We start from the raw sequence: 22102 nt of genomic DNA, 5'->3' as shown, positions 1-22102 counted from the left end.
TCCTCCCCAATCGGCATCGCTGTACCCAACTATGTCCGCTGGACCGCTTGTCGAGTACTCTAGCTTCTTGGTTATTGTACCTATCAGGTACCGGATTATCCTCTTCACCGCTTCCCAGTGAGGACGGCCAGGGTTGGCACTGTACTGGCTCACAACGTTGACGGCAAAAGCAATATCCGGTCGGGTGACTTGAGCTGCAAACGACAAACACCCGACTGCTTCCTTGTATGGCACTGACTTCATTTCTTCCATTTCAGATTTCGTCTTCGGTGCCATCGACTTGTCCAACTTGATGCTTGGATCTGCTGGTGTTGCAACTGGGTGGGCATCGGCCATACCGAAGCGATTGACGATGTCTTCGATGTAGGCTTGTTGATCCAACCACAGCTTGCCTTCTTCACGCTTCCTCGTGATTCTGATGCCAAGACATTGTTGCGCCTCCCCGAGGTCTTTCATTTGGAACCGCTTGTGCAGATGGGCCTTCAGCTTCTTCTTTTGCTTCCGATCGTTTGTGAAAATCAAGAGATCGTCGACGTAGATAGTCACAAACATCATCTTTCCTCCACGGATGCACCAGTACAAACAGGGATCCACGCTCGACCGTTTCAGTCCGAACTCCTGCAGCACCACATCCAACTGCGCGTTCCATACGCGGCTGGACTGCTTGAGACCGTAGAGGGCCTTCTTCAGTCTGCACACCTTTCCATTCGACGCATCGAACCCTTCTGGCTGGAGCATGTAGATCTCCTCGTCCTTCAGCTCGCTCTGCAGGAATGCAGTGACCGCGTCCATTTGGTCAATATCCAAGTTGTACCGCAGTTTTTAATACCTAGCTAGAGTTCGCACTGGCAAAAAGATCGGTTTCACACTGCTATAAGAATTCTCAGAAGAAAAACATATCAGCTTTCAAGCGCGGCCTACTGCACTCTCTTCAGATGTCATGATTGATCAGTACTAGCAAAAGGCAACCTCACTTATCCTCTTTATTTTATTTTTGCCAATTCAGAGAAAAATTAGCATTTGGCGTCAGATGTGACAACCTAAATTGACAATCGTCACTGACAGCCAATGCCAATGAAAATTTGAAGCACTTAACCAAAACTATTCGCAGAAAGCTATATCCTCATAGCAACGCGATAAGCATCACAAAAGATCAATAGCACTGATGAAAGATCGGATTAAAAATCTATGAAAAATTAAGTTTGTACGTGAATTTATAGCGGTACAGCTGTGCCATCCCCGATTTGCATCATTTAGATAGAAGAAAGTAAATAGTTTATATATTTTAAGTACAAAGTGATGCAGTCAGCACTCGAACTGACAATCCAGCCACCGTTCAACCTACCAATCATGCCTAAAAATAAACCGGAAGTTCATCCTGTATTCTAGCCTGCACACTAAGATTATTTTACAGATTTCTGTAAAATTTTACCGAAATCTCAACAGCTGAACGTTCGGAAAACCATTTTACAGTTTTCTTGTAATTATTTACAGATATCTGTGAAAAATTCACAGATATTTGTGAAAAATTACAGGAAATCTGCGAAACTATTTACCGAACGTTCAGCTGTTGAGATTTCGGTAAAATTTTACAGATTTCTGTAAAAATTTCTAAGTGTGTGCAATGTAGTTAAATTAGGCAAACCGGATAAGTTTATACAGCGATCCTTGAGCGATCCAGCTATACTCAACACGTTCAAAGTCGTTAACCAAACCATCTAGCAGGTCAACGGAAAACAGTTCATTTTGTCCTTAAACGGGCAATAAACGAGATTTTTTTCCTCTCAAACTATCAAAATATATTTCTGAGTAAAATGCTTGACATATGGGACGAACAGAGTTCTTTGATATCCGCAGAACCTCACATAAAATGTCAGAAAATGAGGTTTAAGAATAAGATATAATTCCGGTTGTGGCTACATATTAGCGCCAAATATGCCCGAACCGGTGCCAAAAGGTATCTAAGAAGAAATTATTTCAATTAGATCCGAATTTTATAACAGTTCATAATATATATTTTTTTTGTGTCAGTGTTTGGAATGTATGACACCTGCGGTTGTGTCTTCTTCTTGTTTCTGAAAACTCAATGACTGCTTAGGTTTTTGTGAACTGGCAATACTCCTTTTCCAAGAGTAACAATGATAACAATGAAGGCCCTATCGCAATGTGGGCGGAAGCAGAACGGAAAAGACAAGTTTGACAGTAGTCACAAATGACATGAAGATGCCTAACCGAAGTCGATTTGGTTCTTACTAGAGAGGGTGTAGTATAAGAAAGGAGCTGGTTTTGAGCCAAACGAACTGTCAAAGCCAGAGCCAATCGAGCAACACCTATCTAGATTGCATTGGCACTGTTGCTACATACAGGGTGCGTGACGAATTTTTGCAGTAAATTTCAAATAGTAATTTTTCATGCCATGTATAACCTAGGCATAGGTTGCCAGCCAAGGCAGTTTGTTTTAAATCCGCTCCTCTCGTATACTAGACCCTCTCTAGTTCTAACTAGTTTTCAATCCGACAAGTAGCCTTACATAGATCGGGCTTTTCCGCTGCCACTGCCGTTCCGCTTCCGCTGTCATTGTGATTGGGCCTTGACTGCACCGTTTGAAGAAATCATGTAAATTTCTGCGAGATATAGCGCACACAAAATTAACGCTAGACTTGACCTAAATTATCACGATATTTCGAGAAAATTTAAGCGCAGTATCGCATAAATTAGCAATATTGTTGTCAAGCTTGTAAACAATTCCGTTGTTTATGCTACCTGTAGCTCAGAATTAAATAAGAGTATATTTTACGCGATAGTTAAAATTAAAAAAAATCTGTATGAGAGCAGGGATGCCAGATGGTTTTGAAAAATGTGTTCAACACAATTGAAAAATGGTGGTGAAATCAAAGGATAATTTGAAGAAAATTACGACGAGTGCATCACAAAAATTACAAGAATTCTACCATCCATTGACGGCAATCGAATGTGCAGAAAGGCAGCTTCCGCACCTGCGTAGGATTTCGCACCCATTCAACACACATGGGCCGGGACCAACGGCTTTACTTCCCTTTCGAAGGAAGACGTGACCAGAGATTTTTATGCCTAAGAAAAATCCCACCGACCTCGACTGGGATTGAACCCAGACCCCTTGGGGTGAGAAAGCAGTCACGCTTACCACTACACCACCGGCGCCGGCCTAAAGCCGTCTTTTGAGGTTCGGGAAGAGATAATAGTCTGAGGGAGCCAAATCGGGCGAATACGGTGGATGCGGAAGCAATTGGAGCCGTAAGTCATTGATTTTAGCCGTGGTTGCGATGCTCTTGTGCGCCGGCGCATTGCTTTGCAAAAACAAAAGAAAATTCGCTTCATGTGTGGCTATTTTGCAGCAATTTCGGCCTTCAATCGCTAAAATAATGCACGGTAATACTCGCTGTTGATGGTTTTTCCTTTTTTCGATGTAGTTCACGAAGAGTATGCCATGACAATCCCAGAAAACCGACGCCATAACCTTTCCGACCCATCGAGCCTCCCTCGGCCGCTTCGGAGCACTCGTGCTGGCTTCAGTCCATTGCCGGGCACTCATTCTGTTCTCTGGGGTGTAATAGTGGATCCAGGTTTCATCAACAGTCTTCAATCGACGCCAAAAGTCCGCCCGATTCCGTATCAGCAAGTCCAAACGCTCTTTCGAAGTGCTCTCGCGTTCGTGTTTTTTGTCAGAAGTGAGCTTGCGCGGCACCCAGCGTCATGATAACTTTTTCATATGCAGAATCTCACCCAAAATATGGCGTGTGCGCTCAGTACTAATCTTTGCGGTATCTGCTAGCTCGCACACCTTCACTTTCTGGTCAGTCAAAACCATTTCACGTATTTTTTGACATTGCCGGTTGCTTGCCAGACAAAGAACTTAACATTTTACATTCTTCCGGGGCACTCTTCCGGTCAACATTCCTGCCCAGGAATTTCATCGAAAACTGCCAAATTCAAAAGTTTTGCTAGCTATCGAGCGGATAGACTGGGATTTTTGTTTCGAGCGTGCGGGATCGAATCGCAACGTGCTTGCTCCGGTGAAGCCATGTTGCAAACAAATGAACTTATACCTTTTACGTCGATTTTTCCTTTTAATTCTACTACTTTTGTATCACTTTCACTTTCACTTATTCATTTTCACTCTTTACTTTCATTATCACTTTGAACTATAACAGATACGTATTTCGTTTACAACTTGCAAACTTCTTCAGTGTCTAGTTCAGTTTTATAGTTCAAAGTGATAGTGAAAGTGAATTAGTGAAAGTGAAAGTAAAAGTAATACAAAAATAGTAGAATTAAAAGGAAAAAAAACGACGTAAAAGATATACAATTATTCTAATAAAACGCTCATCAATAAATTTAAATGAACTTATCCTGACCGCCAATGCCTACTGTGACTCTATACACTTTTAGTTTGATTCAGTGAAATTAAGAAAAAATCTCAACAATTGTCTTAATGGCAGCGTTTTTAATGTTTCCGGATTTTTTCGTGTTCAACCTTTTCTACTTGTTGTTTACTGTGCAGATTCAAGCAATGTCTGAAAATTACTGATTTATTTATTTCAGTTTTCTTGAATTTGCGAAGGGTGATAAGGGGGCATTCACAAACTCTGTTGGAGATTACATAAATCTCTTGAAATCCTTTAAGCATCCTTTGAAGTCCTCTGAAAATCCCTATAAGTTCCTGGAATGTCTACAAAATGGTCAATTCGGTTCATTTGATGGAACGGAAAGTTCCATAGACTTTTATTTGCTGAACTTGGAGAACATTTTCTTCGACAATGTACCCCTCTAACCTCGGGTAAGCTGCGAGTATTAGACCCAACTCCTACTGGACATAGAATTAAGTGAATTTTGTTACAAATTATGAACAATGAATTATCGGCTCCGTAAAGCTAACGCAATTGCGCGAACTGGATAAAAAAAAAACTTCGAGAACAAGTCCGGACGATTGCAGGAGACTTTAAAGGTAAACCCAAGATTTTTAAGTTCCGATGACCATCTGTTGCTGCTTTAAAGTCTCGTGTGTCAAGGATAGTCTTCTGGGTACTTTTTGGTTCAATATTTGAGGTAAGAGATAAGTTCGAATGACGATTCTGATGACTCTCAGTAAATTCAAAAAGCATTGTCCTGAAGTTCTTTTAGACTTGCTTCTTGAACTGTAGGTTCTTGAAGTCCACGAAGCATGTCTTACAATTTCTTAGAAGTATTGGGAAGAATGACTTGAGGTTCATTTCAACACGTTTCCATTTGAGGGTCCGAGGATTGGATTTGATGTGATTCAAGATGTCCCAAGGCGATGATAGGAAAAAAAATTGCTATTCGATCAGAAATTCCAATGAACTTCTGGGTGATGAGGATTAATCTAGGCCTAGGGTATATTTAGGGTTCTGCGGATGACGGTTATATATTTACAAGACTTGCCTAGTACTAATTTGGGTTTTATGAGGGCTCTTTAGAACAAGATTTAGACTTGTAGAATGCTTTAAAACCTCATTAAAACTTGCAATGTTACCATGGTTCTAAGTTATTGAAGCCGTCTCCCTTGGTTCTTGGTACTGCTCACAGAATGCTGTGTACTTGACCTAAAGGGCGAACACGAAATTATTGCGACACCGAAAATGTCATGCCAATTTTCTTATAATGTTTAGAATCAAACCAAAATTTTAGGGTAGTTTTATACATATATTTACTTCAAAAATCAAAAGAAAAGTTAATCGATGGAACCTTGAGTGTAAAATTGAACGCATTTTTGCTTGATGCCCTCCATCAAAGTCTTTACAGTGTCATCCAGTACCAGTTTCTCAGTTTTTTTTTCCATTTTCTTAACATGTCCTTCTCGTCTTTGACTGTCTTCTTGCTCTTCCGAAGTTCCCGCTTCATTATTGCCCAGTACTGCTCCACGGGGCGCAGCTCCGGACAGTTTGGCGGATTCATGTCCTTTGGAACAAAATGGACAGAATTGGCCTCATACCACTCCAGGACACTTTTAGAATAGTGGCATGATGCCAAATCTGGCCAAAATAGCGGAGCTTCGTCGTGCTGCTGCAAGAACGGCAAAAGGCGCTTCTCGAGGCACTCAGATTTGTAGACCTCGCCATTTACTGTGCCCTTTGTCACGAAAGGCTCACTCCTCAGTCCGCAAGAGCAGATGGCCTGCCAAATGAGATATTTGGAGGTGAACTTCGACATTTTCTTCTTCTTAAATTTGTCGTCCACATCGAACTTGCTCTTGCCGGTGAAAAACTCCAACCCCGGAATTTGCTTAAAATCGGCTTTTATATACGTTTCGTCGTCCATCACACAGCAGCCATATTTTGTCAGCATCTTCTCGTAGAGCTTCCTTGCCCGAGTTTTAGCCGTCGATTGTTGCCGCTCATCGCGGGTTGGGAAGTTCTGTACCTTGTATGTATGCAGTCCAGCTCTCTTCTTTACATTCTGGACGTAGCTCTGCGACATGCCGATCTTTTTAGCCAAATCACGGCTTGAGACGTTGGGATTTGCTTTAATCATCCGCTTCACCTTTCCCTCCGTCTTTTTGTTCTCCGGTCCCGGTTTTCTTCCAGCTCCTTTGCCGTGGTCCAACGTCAACCGCTCCTGGAACCGCTTCAACACTCTGGAGACGGTTTAATGGTGAATGTTCAACGTTTTTCCCAACTGCCGGTGCGACAGGTCAGGAAATTCCAGGTGTTTGGAAAGAATTTGTTCTCTCAACTCGCGTTGGTTCACCTCCATTTTCGTTGAATCGAAAAACACGACTTCGAGTTTGACAGCATGTACACAATACACATCAATGAGAAAGTGTGCAAAATTTGGTTGATTTTTACCCAATGGTAAAAAAGTTATGCCCTGTTGAATTTGTCGCAATAATTTCGTGTTCGCTCTTTAGAAGTTGCCTGTGGATGTTCTAGTAGTTCATCAGACAAGGCTCTTTTAATAATTCTTTGGACCTATGTTTGGCTTACACATGAAATATTCAAAACTGGACTACACATATATATTTAGTCCAATCGATACAATCCGTTTAATTCATAGCTCTCGAGGCATACAAGTTTTACATAATGTTTAAGCTATTTGTCTTAGTGCATAGTGCTCGGTTTATTCGTCATTGCAGTTCTTTGAGTCAGCATTTTCTTTGGCATGAGACATACCACATTATACTCCCAGGAGGATTGTCCATTCTTAAATTTGTAGACCATCTCGTCAAGTTTCTTATTATTATTATTTAGCTTTATTAAGGAGGCTTTCAGCCTTGGGCTGGTTCGCCTCCACGTCAAGTTTCTTGACGGGATCAACTGTTATGGATTTACGCTGGAGATTGTGGCTTTCAGTCTCTTATGCTGATAAACGGATGTTAAGTTTCCAACGTCATGATCCACTGGACTGGACTGGAATGTTAAAACTGTTTTGGATCACTCTCCTTACTATTAGAATTACATTTTTCCCCACGATACCACATTCTTAAAATAAAGTTTTCTCACTCAAATCTCAAACGATCACGGTTTTTCGGTTTTGGACCACTGTGATTTGTCTCAAATTCAAGCAATGTTATATTTTAGGAATATGATGTGTAGTGAAATTTGAGTATTTGGCATAATCATGAATTACCCGCAATTGCAAACGTGGCAAGTTACCGCTTGTTTTAATTAAATTCAACGCTTTATATTAGAAAATGAAAGTTTAGCAGAAGGTCGTGAAGCCAAGCTTAGAAAGAATTCGTTTATTATCGGGGTTAACACCAGTTCCAACCCAGTGCGAAACCGAACTTTTTGTCAGTGTGAACCTCAACCTGAGCTAGGTTTTAAAAACAAACGAGCAAACTGACGTTTGTGAGAAAACAAGCAGACCCAATCTTGATACCCAATCCATGTTGGAACTGAATAATAAGCAAATTCGCTATTAGAAAGAATGTACGGGAAGGATGTTTACGTGTTTCAGCAGGACTGACCACTTTCTCATACAGCAAATTTGGTCCAAAACTGGTGTCGGGCAAATTTGACCGAATTTTTGGCCAAGGATTAATAGCCTCGCAGTTTACCAGATCTAAACCCCTTGCATTATTTTGTGTGGTATCATACATGCATAAACGAGCCCAAGGTGTCTACTTTGGCCTAGTTCAAGGCCGAAATCCTTCGAATTTGGGACGAAATGCCGATGGAAGTCGTGTATGTCGCTTTCGATGTGTTTGAAAACCGTTTGAACCTGGTCAACAAATTTAAAGGCGATGTTATTCCGAAAGATATGCTGTAATTGATCCATATAATATTGCCTTTCAATTAAAGTCCAAATAACTGATGTGGAATAATCGAAGTTTGGATTTGTATGAAGCGAACCCCACACGTATCAATATATTGACGCGAAGGGGAATTATTGACAATAATATTGATGATGTGAATATAGAAATATTGTCAATACCAATGTATTGACGTCAATACTGAATGTATTGACAATACGATTATTGTCAATAAAAGTAATCGTGTAGGGTCCACTTGAGAATATACTGGACACGGTGTAAATTGTACAAATCAACATTACCAATAAATGGAGGTTTGTTGCATCTGTCCAATGGTGTTATTACTTTGGTCATTTGATAATTCGATGCCTCGACGGTTCCCTCGAATTATGGTTGCGCACATACACTGAGCAAACGGCGCCGGTGGTGTAGTGGTAAGCGTGATTACCTCTCACCCCAGCAGGCCTGGGTTCAATCCCAGTCGGCGCCGCCGGGATGTTCTGAGGCATAACATCCCTGATCACGCCTTCCTTCGGATGGGAAGTAAAGCCGTTGGTCCCCGGTTCATGAATTGATGGGTCGATAGGTAGGGTTCAGGTGTGGGAGCTGCCTTCCTGGCACGTCGGTAGCATTGGTGCTCAGCACGGAAAACAAAATCGACGGAAAAAACAAACCAAAGGAAAAAAAAAAATACACTGAGCAAATACTGCTTCTACCTCTCGGCGCTAACTTGCTATTTATTTTCGTTATTTCTTTGTTATGAACTCAAACAAAAATGAACCCAACAAAAATTTATTTTAAACCACCGAAATCCAAAATACTTCAGAACCACTTCCGTTTCGAACACAGCAGATACCTACGAAGCAACTTTAAATCTATCATATAATTTGGAAACAGTTTCAGTAATTCTCTAAAATATACATCTTGAACGTCATTGTTTACCGTGAACACATCAATCAACTCAATTCCAACGTCAAAGTCTGTTTCCACCTTAGCTACCAACTTGTTGCAACAGATTTGTCGACCGAGAGCTTCTAAGATGCGATCGTATTTTGCTAGGCTAATTCTATGTCTTTTTGCTGTTTATACGCTGTTTTTGTTGTCTGAATGAGTGTAGGAACAATGTTAGAAAAAGAACAAAGAAAGTTAAAAAAAAAGATCATACAATTCCTTCACAAACTACACGCATGTATCACACGAACACAATCACAATCACACAGACACACGCAATACAAATACTTTCGGAAATTCTTTTTTCTCTCTCTTGATATTTTTACTTACAATTTATGTCTTTTGAGGCAATGACCGAAGCGAGAAAGTTGGATTATGAAAACCAAGATTTGAAAAACCCAAACCGAAAACGCATTTTAAACAAGGAAACGTAAACAAAAAAATAAGGATAATCATCGTAAGCAAAAAAAAAAACTTGAAACGATTACCATCAATGTAATTTGTTGTATTTAAGAGATCATTAATCATAAGAATACGTCATTTGTTCAAGCATATGCTAGTTTAATATCAACTTTCGTTATTTTAAAATCATTCTTCTTCTTTGTACGATTATGAATCAACTTAAGTCCGTTTCGTGTGACCTGCGCAGTCAAGAAAAGTTCGTTTTTTAATACACGAAAGGAAACGATGAACTCGTCGCCATATTGGGGAAAATGGAGAAAAACATACATCCGCCTACAGTGAAGATCGTTTGTTGAGTTTCACCCCGGAAAAAAAAATCCCAACATGTTACTTTGTTTGGTGCAAAACCTAATGAATTATGGTTGATTAGAGAAAAGAGCAAAAATCTAACGAGCAGATGCAAACGGAGACGAATTACAGCAAGAGGAAAACACGTGTACATAGGAACATTGAAGCAAATAAGTAATTATAAGTAAATAAGTGATATTTTTCAGTAGTTTTCAAACGAAAATAATTAGTGATTAAGGGAAAGCGTACGAGCGACCGTGCAACAGATGAGAGAAAAGCTATTTTTATGAGAAATTTATAACTGTAACTGTATTTGATAGGAGCGAGAGTGAGTCTGAGATGCGAACGACATGGGAGAGGTTTTAGTTGTTTAAAACGATCCCCAGTAGGAGCGGCGGAAGCGAGAAACGGAAACATTTCACGACAAGTTTGTTTGGATTGATTGTAGATAATGTGCAAGTGGTTTAGTTAATTTTAGCAAAAGCAAGGACGAAGGAGTAAGCGAAGTGAAGTTCGGAATTCTTTCGAAATTAATAATTCTCATAGTTGTTGACATAAAATTGATATTGAATAATTCCTTTGACATCAGTCTAAGTTGCTTTTTAGACTTATTCAGACTGTAAAAGATCGAAAATAAATCTTTATGGCAAGTTTTACTAAATGTTTTGACATCACGTAAGATATTCATTGTTTGCATCTTAATGTTCTAGCTTTTTAAAACAAACTACAAGCAGAGAAGAAATCGTAAACGAAAATGCTGTAATACTGTAAGTATTAACCAACCATATATTTGCTGGCTTTTCTGCTACTGATTCAAAGAGACGAGTATATTTATTACCCATTCGATGAAAAAGAATGATGAAATAACATGAATATGGAAAGCAAGGCTTTCGTTGTGCAAGATATATTTAATATAGAATTGAACCGTTAAGTACATTATATGACTTTAAATCAAAAACCAGCTTATTATTCATCGAACGAAAGCTTACAAGTTTTACCAGCGTGTCGCACGAGGCGAGTTCCGACTCAATTTCAAGCAGAACAAAACCAGAAACTCAGATCAAATCTTACAATCAGTTGCGAATAATCAGTATTCATGTTCGATTACAATCAGAACAGCCGACAGATATATTCAAAACTTGTAGTACGAAAACGATAAATATGGCGACGAGGTTCCCCTATCGGTTCTAATCATCATTTAAAGAAATACATTCAACTGGAAAGAAGTGAATGAAAGTTATAGCTTAAAATTCTGCTATGTGCATACTAAATTTAAGGAAAAAATAAACGTACGTTCCTGTTACAAAAATGAACCGAACCGTGTACTCTTCTGTTAATTATATCCGACATAGTCCCCAAAGTCCCCATGAATTCAACCCGACTCAACCGAAAGTTTCAAAAGTGCTAAACTACGTAACGACATGGTCCTCCGTTTCCTTGTTCCGTTGTTGGAAATGTGCGCGCTGGCTGGCTGGCTGGCTGGCGTCATTTTGGTGCAACATTCTATACTCTCCACTCACTCCCACTGCCAACCTGCTTCTTCCATCACTCCCCCGGGACGCATAGATCACACACAAAACAGCAGCACTGTAATTAATGTTTGTTTGTTTCTTGCCTCGTTGCTGATGGAAATTGCTGCTGCTGTTGCTGCTACGAGCTGCAAATGGGGGACTGTAATTTTAGGATGTTACTATCCGGACGGTTCTGGTTGGGAAACTCAACCGAGATAACATTTCCTGAGAGTAACAAGTCGACAAATATGAGGTTTTCAATGTTGTTGATTGTGTAATTTGAACGCGACTTGAGGATGGAGTTTTTGTGAATCTATTGATGATGGTACACATTCGAGCATGGCTGGTTTGTTCGCAATTAGTTGCACGATAACTGGGGGAGCGTTTACTAATTATGTCATACAATATTTTGCCCAAAATTAATTCTCACTCTCCACCGACTGAAACTATTATTCAAACTATTTAACTGTCTTGAGAGGGATTGTTTAAATAAGTATCGCTCACAACCAGGGCTGGAAAGCGCCTCAGAGTGTTTGCAAAGCAATTTCGTGCATGCATCTCACAACACTCGACAAAGAGTGTGTGCGGTTCTCCCATTTGCTTCGCACACTCTTTTCCAACTAATCTTTGCGAAAGCGATCCACACAATGAGCGGAACACTCCGTGCGGCGCAGGGAGCGAATATAATACCTGAAGCGCTAACGTCTTCTTTGAGTTCTCTACAGACTTTGCTTACCACAACTGCGCACGGAGAAAAAATACTACCCAAAATTTGAGTTCTTTTTACTTAATTTTGAGTTGAGCCTCTCAGTTGCACTCGTTATTGTTGCCAAAAAATGAACGAGAGTTACTTTCGAGTAAATTGCATATTCTCACATTTACGTGAATTTAAGTTAATTTTGGGTAGAATATACTTAAGGGTAAGTTATTTTTTACTGGTCTTCAAGGTTGGAAATACTCATTTCAGCTAAAATAATGTTTTTCGGAATAATAAAACCAAAAGATGGTATGATAGCATGTTTTACTTGTAACTTGTAAGAAGAGGCTACAAAGTCTGCGTTTGAAACATAAAACCTGTAAATTTTGCTTTCTATGAGTCACAATCAGCGATTTGCTGATCGCTGAGTAAGTGAGTGAGTAAGTGAGTGAGTGTGTGAAAAATCGCTGATTATGACTCTCATGAAGTGAAATAAACAGGTTTAATATGTCAAACACATTCTTTGCAACCTCTTCTTGTATCCTACCAATTCAAAATATGATCATGGCATCTAATTATTTTATAATTAAAAAAATCGTTGTTTTAGCTGAAATGAGTATTTGCAACCTTAAATTGAAACTACTATGTGCGATTTACTTAAATTTGGGTTATGGGGCTGAACCCGAAAATTGAGGGAAAAGTACTTAATTTTCGGTAGTATTTCATCTCCGTGCATGCATTGGAGATGTAGAAGTGCACAACGAAGAAGAATATTGTCATTATGCTAGGTTTCCCATTTTAAACCCTACACTGAGTGGCACTCTTTGCGTTGGAGCCGTCGGAGCGATGGCTGCACATTGAGCTTTCGTTATTTCTGGGTCTGTGTCTGTCTTCTTTTTTTAAAATCTTTATTTGTTCCAAAGTCAAAATAAATTACATTTCATTTTAACCTAGGTGCTCCAGCTACTACAGTAACTTACCAGCTATAATTGTTATGAGATATATCGAAGTGTTTTTACATTGTTTCTGCCTTGGCAATTCAGTATTTTAAACAGGCTTTTGACGTAGGACTACGTAGGACGTCCAATTTCAATAATTTTATCACCAATCGATCAGAAATATGGCTACGCATCGATAACAATGCTTCCGAATGTTGATTTTCAACAAGAAACTATTTAAAAACTGGTAAATGTCCATTATTGTCCAAAAGCGTCGAATTAACTAACAAATCCACCAATTACCTACATGCATATGCTGCTTCCCCAGCACAGTCGTCAGAGAGTAGTAAGTAGACGAAACAAGTCGAAGTGGCATTCACCTCCGATCCTCGGGCGCGTGCGTATAGGGAGGATGGAATTGCGTAATATTTTGCACACTCATCGCCATACTCAGAACCACACGCTCCCAACGACCACACCACTGTGTGGTGGTGTTCGGTCGTCGAAATTAGTAGCAGCAGTAGCAGCAGTAGCAGTAGCAGCAGTAGCAGTGCTTTCGGCGTATAGTGTTGAAAATTGTTCTCCAGTAACAACGAAAGCCTGCCTGCAAGCAGTGAGCTGCAGAGCCCACATAAGCATCATCAGCACCATCAAAGGAGGAAGAAGCTGCACCGCTATGCTATGGATCGGAATCAGTAGCTGCGGGTCGGTCATCTATGCCAAGCGTGTCACCCTCGCTCCAAACGACATACAGCTCGACAGCCTCATCCGTGTTGAACTTCCAGCTCAGAATTACTCAACCATCACTACAAAACGGTCCTTTTCAGGGCCACCAAAAATTTGTTAAAGAGTATTATTTGGACATTGGTCAAGGTCATCAGTTCTCGCAAGCAGCTAGCTGTCAAGGCTCAACCTGTCTAAAGAAGGTGTGGAATTGTAGGCCTGAATATATTGGTGCAATTAGTTTTTCCTCGGCTTTCATTCCGCACGATTCGTTTCTTTCGTTTAATCAATCACCCTTGTAGTGACGTCGAAAAGATTGTTTAAATCGGCGCTTACATATAAAATTTAATGTGGATTATAGAATTTTTTGTATGTTACCAAAATTTATGAATGGTTTGCCACTAAATGTTGAGATAATTGATTGATTATTGAATTATCATACTGCATACCATGAAAAAGCAGCCTGTTTGTGAGTTTTTGCCTGTTTTCAAGTAAGGAGTTATCATATAAAAAAACAAATCGCCAGCGGGTATTTCCCGGCGACTTTACAAATAAATAAAATCAAACAAAATCATCATGCAGAACTAGCTAGGATTTGTTTTACTTCATATTTCACAAAATTGCTTTCGAGTGTTAAGACATCGTCTCCCGCAAAGTTTACATTTTTCCCTCTACCAACACATACATCAGGGCTAGATAGATCTCCACAGGATCTATAGAATCCACGCAATTTAAAAAAACCAAAATGCACAGCATTACGAAAAGAGGTCAGGTTTCGACCAATAGCAGATAGATTTTAATTCTAAACAAGCCAAACGATTGGAAATGTATCTACCAATCTGCTAAAATGAAAACTTAGTTAATTTTCAATAGGTCACTATTGAAAAATACCAAATGTCCAACTGTTGCAATGGTGATCAAAATTATCACCGAATGTCTGAAAACAGCGCATTCCCTAACACAGACTTAAAAATCGAATTCGATGCGGTCCCACTGAACGGTGCTCATTCAATCACCGTAAGTGGTGGTGTCCAGTCCAGCAGCAGCAGTAGCAGCAGCAGCAGCAGGAGTGCTTTCAACAACAACAACAAAAGGCTGCCATGAGCAACCATACACACCCAATTTTGAGTTCAAGTTCCAGCAAAATGAATTACTGAAGTGTATCCAGCAAAAGCAAGTTTTGCTGTAGAACCAGTAATCGGTATTATTTTGCTGACAGAATTAAATGTCAAAATCAAGATCGGTTATATCGTTGGCTGCTGCGAGATATGAGATAATTTTTCAGTCGGTTGAAAAATTAATAAGTGCACACCATAAATTTATCACTAGAAAATCAATAATGCTGCGGAAGTCATGAAGTAAGCGTAAAATTCAAACTTTAAGCTATTTTGTACCAAGGCTCCTTTTTATTTTTACGGTTAGGCGAAATTTCATCGGTAACCCACCAAGAGTGCATACAACTGCATCGATTTTCGGCATAAATTTGCGCAACTGCAATCCAGCACATAATGTGATGTATTATACCCGAACATATTATCATATAATAAACTGTATTCTGATAAAAATGTGATTTCTTTGAAACAAAACAAACGAAAATTACTGTTCTTCCAGCAAAACGATTGCCAATCCATTTTACTGGATAATCGGTACATTTTGCTGGTTTTTCAGTTAAGTGCTGTCAAATTAGCTCTGGATCAATTTGCTGGCCGTTCAGCAAAAACATTTTACTGGAAGGATTGCTGGATTTCCAGCTCGGCAAAATCCAGCAAAATGTTGCTGGTTTCCAGCGAATAAAAATGGGTGTGTAGAGAAGGAGGAAGAAGTCCCACCGCTAGGCTAGGATCGGAATCAGTAGCTCATCGTGCTCAGCTCAGCATTACTCAACCATCACTACAAAATGGTCCTTTTTGGACCATCATAAATTTGTTAAGAGTATTATTTGGACATTTGTCAAGGTCATCAGTTCCCGCTAGCAGCTAGCTATCAAGGCTCAACCTGGTCTCTATATAAGGTGTGGAATTGTAGGCCCGAATGTATTGGTGACATTAACCATAGTCCGACCATTTTCCAGGGCCTCCCTTAGCTCAGTCGGTAAAGGCGCAGCTACAAAGCAAGACCATGCTGGAGGTGGCTGGGTTCAATTCCCGGTCCGGTCTAGGAATTTTTCGGGTTGGAAAATTTCTCGACTTCGCTGGGCATAGAAGTGTATGATTGGACTTGCCACACTATTATACCGATGCAAAAATGGTACAGGCATCGAAAGCTCTCAATTTTAACTGTGGAAGTGCACCTAGAACACTAAGTTGAGAGCACGCAATAAGCTAATATGCGATATGAAATAAGCTTGAAAAGCGAAGAAGAAGAAGATGACCATTTTCCAGAACACGCTGGTAGGAAGTGTTAAAAATCCATATAGAATTTGAGAGAAGTGGGAATAATTCACTTTGGGTGTATATTCAGTCTCCAGAAAGCCAATAAAATCAAATTTGTGAGGAAATTAGCTATCGCGACCGTAGATTTAACGTAGGATTACGTGCTGGCGACTGTGTTAAGGAAACCACTTTTTGCAGGCAATCGGTGATAATTTTGATCACCATTGCAACAGTTGGACATTTTTGTAATTATCGTAGAAAAATTTCCAATCGATTGGCTTGTTTAGAATTAAAACCTAGCTACTATTTACAGAGTTATAAATGGTCAAAACCAGACCACTTTCCGTAACGCTGTCGATTGTGTGGTACTGTGGTTAGCTGCGCGCACGTTGAATAGATAGAAAGAGATTGCGAGAGAATAGAAAGATATGCGAGAAATGAAGGAAGATTGATATGCTAGTGTGAGATTTTTCGAAGATCTAGTATTGAGATTTTGATGTAACGCCCCCATGATTTTATATGAGGAACAACGAGTGAGTTTTCACTCAGCCCATTAGTCTACTCTTTAGGCTCAGAAAATTTGTTGTCGATTTTTCTCATATTCAAGCATATTTCGGAGGAAAAGCGAGGATAATTTCACTCTGTCCATGAGCAACCAATGTTTTGGAGATTTTGAGTGAAAACCACTAAATTTTGAGTCAATCTCATCGGCCGTGATGCTAACAGGGTTGGATATTGGTATAGACTTCTCTAACGTTTGCTCATTTGGGTAAGTTATAAGTATATGCATAAGGTTTTCTGACACTTTTACTTTGATATTTCAGTGGTTCAAACTGCATGTCATTTAATTTGTTAATAAGTTCTAAACATTACTAAACCAGTAGAGTGAAATACAGTAGTTTTGATGTCACAGCAAAAGTATAGTAAATATTAAATTGATTTCTTAATCATTAGCAGTGAAACATTTCGATAGGTTGAAATTCGGAAGCAATTTGAGAGTTCTGTTTGAAGAGCTCTGTCGATGTCCATGTAGTACAAGCCAATCTTGGACGATATGTATTGGATACAAGCTCTTACTTGAACTCTTAAGTTAACTCTTCTATCAGTCATTTGTGGTCTTGTGTATTTCCACCGTATTTGGAACTCGTCGATATTTTCTGTGGTCAGAAGGTGAGGACGGAGGGACCAAAAACCACTCTCTCGGGAAGAGGAAGGCAGATTCTCACGGTGACGGTTTTGTGATCCGAGAAACAGCATACATGGTGATGATGATGATGATGATGGTCCCACCTCTTACCCCTACAAAGGTTTGAGCTGGACGAGTTATCTTTAAGATAATTAAATATAAACATTTTAACCAGGTTTGCAAACAAAATCGAGCTGGTTACAATTACAGATATAAATGTCCTGTTAAATATGCTATAGGCATCAACCAAAAACATTCAAAGGTGTAGCTAGTTATCAAAAGTCCAAGTAGTCCTCGACAATACTTCCATTTACACGTGACCTGGGATTTACACGTTTAAGCTTCCGCAGTGCCAGGACTATATCCAAGGAAACGACTTCCAGCCAATGCTTTACTAATTTAAGGCTTTTGCCACAATTTCCACGTATTAGTCATTTATACCTGTATTCCGCGCGCGAGGCTCAAACCATTGTAGACTACTCAAAGCTATTTTTACTATTACTACTACAAAATCAAAAAAAAACTAAAAATCCATCATCACCATCGAGGCAAACAATGTAGTTTTTTGTATATGCTACACAAATTACTAAAATGTCTTGATGACAGTCTCCATACAAACTAATCAGTTCGTGATAACTTTGTCAAGATACATGATTTATCCATTCATAAAAAATTAACTGCTCAATAAACAGCTTTTACATGTGAAATGCAGCGTCTCTTGAATTCTGTAAGTGTAGTTGCACGCTTGATGTGTCTAGGCATCGAATTGAAAACATTTATACCTTTGAAAAATAATGAATTTTGTGAAGCATTATTCAAAAGATGTGGTGTTCTTACTTCATCCGCGTTTCTAGTGTTATATCTATGAAAATCACTTCCTCTTTCAATCCGATCACACAAATATCGAGGCAGCAAACCGTTAACTACTTTAAAAATGAACACCATAGTCAAAAACACAATTCTTTGCTTCACTGACAGCCATTGCAAAGCGTCCAGCATAAAAGTTGAGGAAGTGAATCTATTACATCTTAAAATCAAACGCATTACTTTATTCTGCAAACGCTGTAATCTCGATATTTGTGTTTCATTGGCCAAAAATAAAATGGAAGGGCAAAAGTCTAGATGAGGGGAGATGATTGATTTGTATAACTGTATTTTACTACCAATAGTTAAATCGTTTTTCAAGCGACATAGGATTCCATACTTCTTGGCAATTTTCTTGATGACATTGTCAATATGAGAATTGAACTTGAGTTTGTCATCAATAATCACGCCAAGATATTTAATTTCCTGAACGCGATCAAGTGTCTCATCATCAATAACAACAGAGACATCATCATCTACACGATTCCGCGAAATTACCATGAATTTAGTTTTACTTATATTCAATTTCAATTGTTTATACTTCAACCATCTACTTAGAGAACGCAAATCTTCATTCAAGCGTGAAACGGCTTCTTCTAAATCTTTAACTGCAATGAATAACACAGTATCGTCAGCAAAAAGATTAATATCACAAAACCGTAAAACTCGTCGCATGTCATTAATATACATAATAAATAAAAGGGGCCCTAATACACTTCCCTGAGGCACTCCAAGGTCATTGTCAACGGGACAAGATACAAAATCATTAAAAACAGTCCTTTGTGTTCTGTCAGATAAATAGCTTTCAAACCATTTGTATGCAGAACCCGAAATTCCAAAGCGCTTGATTGTTCTCAACAATAAGGGCCTATAAATTGTCTCAAAAGCGCGTTTTAGATCCAAAAACACAGCAACAATCGTATCTTTATGCTCCAAATTTTCTTTCCATTTAGCTAACACTAAGTTTAACGCGGTTTCACAAGAATGGCCTTCCCGGTATCCCGATTGTTCCGGTATCAACAAACAGTTACTATTTAAATATTCTAACAGCTGGCCTTTTACAACAAGTTCTAAAATTTTCTCTAATGTGTGCAACATGTTGATGGGACGAAACTCTTCGGCTTTAATCGTCCCAGCAACTTTTTGTATAGGAACAACTAAAGATTCTTTCCAAATATGCGGCACGTGCCCAGATTGCAATGATTGATTAATAAGGTCCCGCAGAGTGTGTCGAATGACATGAAAGCAATCTTGAATAACTCTAGCATTAACATTATCTACTCCAGCCGTTTTTCCTAATGAAAAGCAAATATTTTTAAGTTCATCTAATGTAATTGGGTGAAAACCAATAAATCTACAATACTATTAATCGGCTGTTTTATTTCGTCCGGTTCATTGATCAGTTCAATAGATTGATTGATCAGTGAAACGCTCTCGACGAAATAGTCATTAAACTTAGAAGCAATTACTTGTTCTGACTGTTCTAATATGCCATCAAAAGTTATGGTCCGCGATTTACAATTACTAGGCTTCATCAAAGATTTCAAAATTTTCCATAACTCTTTGCTGTTGTTTTGATGCTGATCAATTTTCCTCTGAATATATTCACATCGAGTTTTCTTAATTGATTGTGAATATTTATTACGCGCGACCGTGTACCTATTCCAATGATTATCACTATTAGATCTACAAAACTTTTTGTACCATTTGTCTCTCTTACGTTTAAGACGCAAAAGATCCAAATTGTACCAGCTGTTCGAGTTTTTCAAAGAAACAAACTTTTGTTCAACTAATTTATTGGTACAAGTTTTCAAAACGTTAGTAAGAACAGCTGCATCTTCATCTAAAGTTCCGGTAGCTAATGGAAAATCCACGCTTCTCTCAACAAGATTCGAAACAGCTTGCTTCGAATATTTCCTCCAGCACTTCAATTTTACAAAATTATCGTTATCGTTAACACTGTCTAAAACATTAATTACTAAAGTTTCATGATCGGTTATTTTCAAATCAGCTTGAGTAACTGAACTGACAGAATCAAAATTAGAATAAACATGGTCAATCAAAGTTCTACTGTGCCGGGAAATACGCGTACATTCACTTACTAATTGTTTTAAATTAAAGAAATCAGCTAATTGCTTCAGATGGTTCGAATTGCTAGTATCATGCCAATTAATGTTAAAATCACCCGCAAGTATATTTAATTTACTAGAATCTAAAAATGTCTCGAACCAGTTCTCTAAAATTTCAATAAAACGCTGATTACTTGAACTGGGAGAATGATACAAAACACCATAATTACCCATCTTCATGCCACGTTCAACTGTAATGCCTAAGAACCAATTGCCATCAATAACTTCGTTTTGGCGAAGATTGAATTGAACTGATTCTTTGACATAAATAGCAACACCGCCAGTGTGCCTTGAATGTGACAAACAAGCAGCAGCTTTATATCCCGGAATGCTATACTGATCAAAAGATTCAATTTCTACAATATGTGTTTCTGCTAACAAAACCAAAAGTGGACGATTATCTTCTACAATCTGACGTAATGTTACGTAGTTTGTAGATAACCCCGCAATATTCAAATACAAAATCTCTAATTTACTCACATTACTACTGGAACTTGGTTGCTATTTATTGAAATGTAAGCTGCTTTTTTTCTGATCATATAGTTTTTTATACACACAACAATTAGAACTAAATGCTGCGTGGTTGACGTCCAGATTTAATTTACGCTCTTTATTAGTTTTTAAACAATTAACGCATTTCAATACAGTTGACATACACTTAGAGGTGCTATGTTGTTTGCTGCATCTAGAGCATCGTTCGCAATTTTTGCAATCCGTGCTTTTGTGCCCAAATTCTCCACATCTGAAGCATCGCAAAACATTAATCGCGGGAACTATCGAGCACCGATCAAACCCTACATTTACTTTTTTCGCACATAACAAACATTTATACGTCTCGATATCGACTTCAATCACAACACTAAACTTGTTGTAAGTGAAGCGTGGATTTTCAAACATGTTAACTACTTTTACATCATTAATTGCGATGTCTTCATTTTGACTTTTTAAGAAGTCAATGAAGACATCGGAGGAATACTGATCGCTCATGCCCACCACTTTTAACATTGGCTCCGATGTGGGAACAACAGCGTTGTAGTTTTCACCCAAATTGCTTTCAATGCCCTTTTTCACCTCATTTACATTGTATCCTGTTGCACACTCAACAATAATGGAGCCATCTTTCCCGTTTCTAAAGTTACTGATTTTGTGTGTTTTTGGATCCAGGTTTGTTTTCAAAAACTTGCGAGTTTCCTCGCAGTCTTGTTTGGACTCTTTAGGTTTAATCACAATGACCGGGCGAGCCTTACGGTTGTTCAGTTTTTTACTTTCAAACTTACTTTTATCATTTTCAACTTTATTTTTACTGATATCCTTACTTTTACCGTCCCCTTGTCCGTTTTTCAAAGCATCCGCGAAACTACATTTAACTTTATCATTAGTAGAATTCTCTTCGTCATGACTACTACTATTACCATCGGGGATTTGACCCACTTCAGAGGGAATCGGCTCAGATCCACTGCTTTTATTCATTGCAACTAAATTTTTGTCCTCAATAATTCTCGAAAATGAACTAGACATATTTTCCAATTTTTCATTTAATAATATTTCAAGTCCGCCAACGGCTACCTTCAGGGTACCATTTACATTTAAACGGATAGCTTCCATACCGGTCTTCAACGCGTTATCAATTTGAGCAGCAATCTGATCTCGCATGTTTGTGATCGAGGCCGAAATAGAAGATAATATCTTATAATATAATATTATTCTCTTCACTTCTTCCTCAATATTTCTAA

General features: G+C 38.8%; 1 long non-coding RNA gene across 1 annotated transcript in view; it reads left to right on the top strand.

The window, feature by feature from the left end:
• Positions 1-5741, top strand: part of LOC135712917 (uncharacterized) — a 276389-nt gene extending 270648 nt beyond the window's left edge. The window contains exon 2 of the long non-coding RNA XR_010518686.1: positions 2430-5741. This is a non-coding gene — a long non-coding RNA (uncharacterized LOC135712917). The remainder of the gene's footprint in view (positions 1-2429) is intronic.
• The last annotated feature ends 16361 nt before the right edge of the window (positions 5742-22102 follow it).

The sequence above is a fragment of the Ochlerotatus camptorhynchus genome, unplaced genomic scaffold, assembly GCF_037179485.1.
Source record: "Ochlerotatus camptorhynchus isolate MF236.1 unplaced genomic scaffold, CSIRO-AGI_Acam_v1.1 ptg000516l, whole genome shotgun sequence".
NCBI lineage: Eukaryota > Metazoa > Arthropoda > Insecta > Diptera > Culicidae > Ochlerotatus > Ochlerotatus camptorhynchus.
Note: the sequence above shows the minus strand (reverse complement) of the source record. Positions and strands in the feature narration are given on the sequence as shown.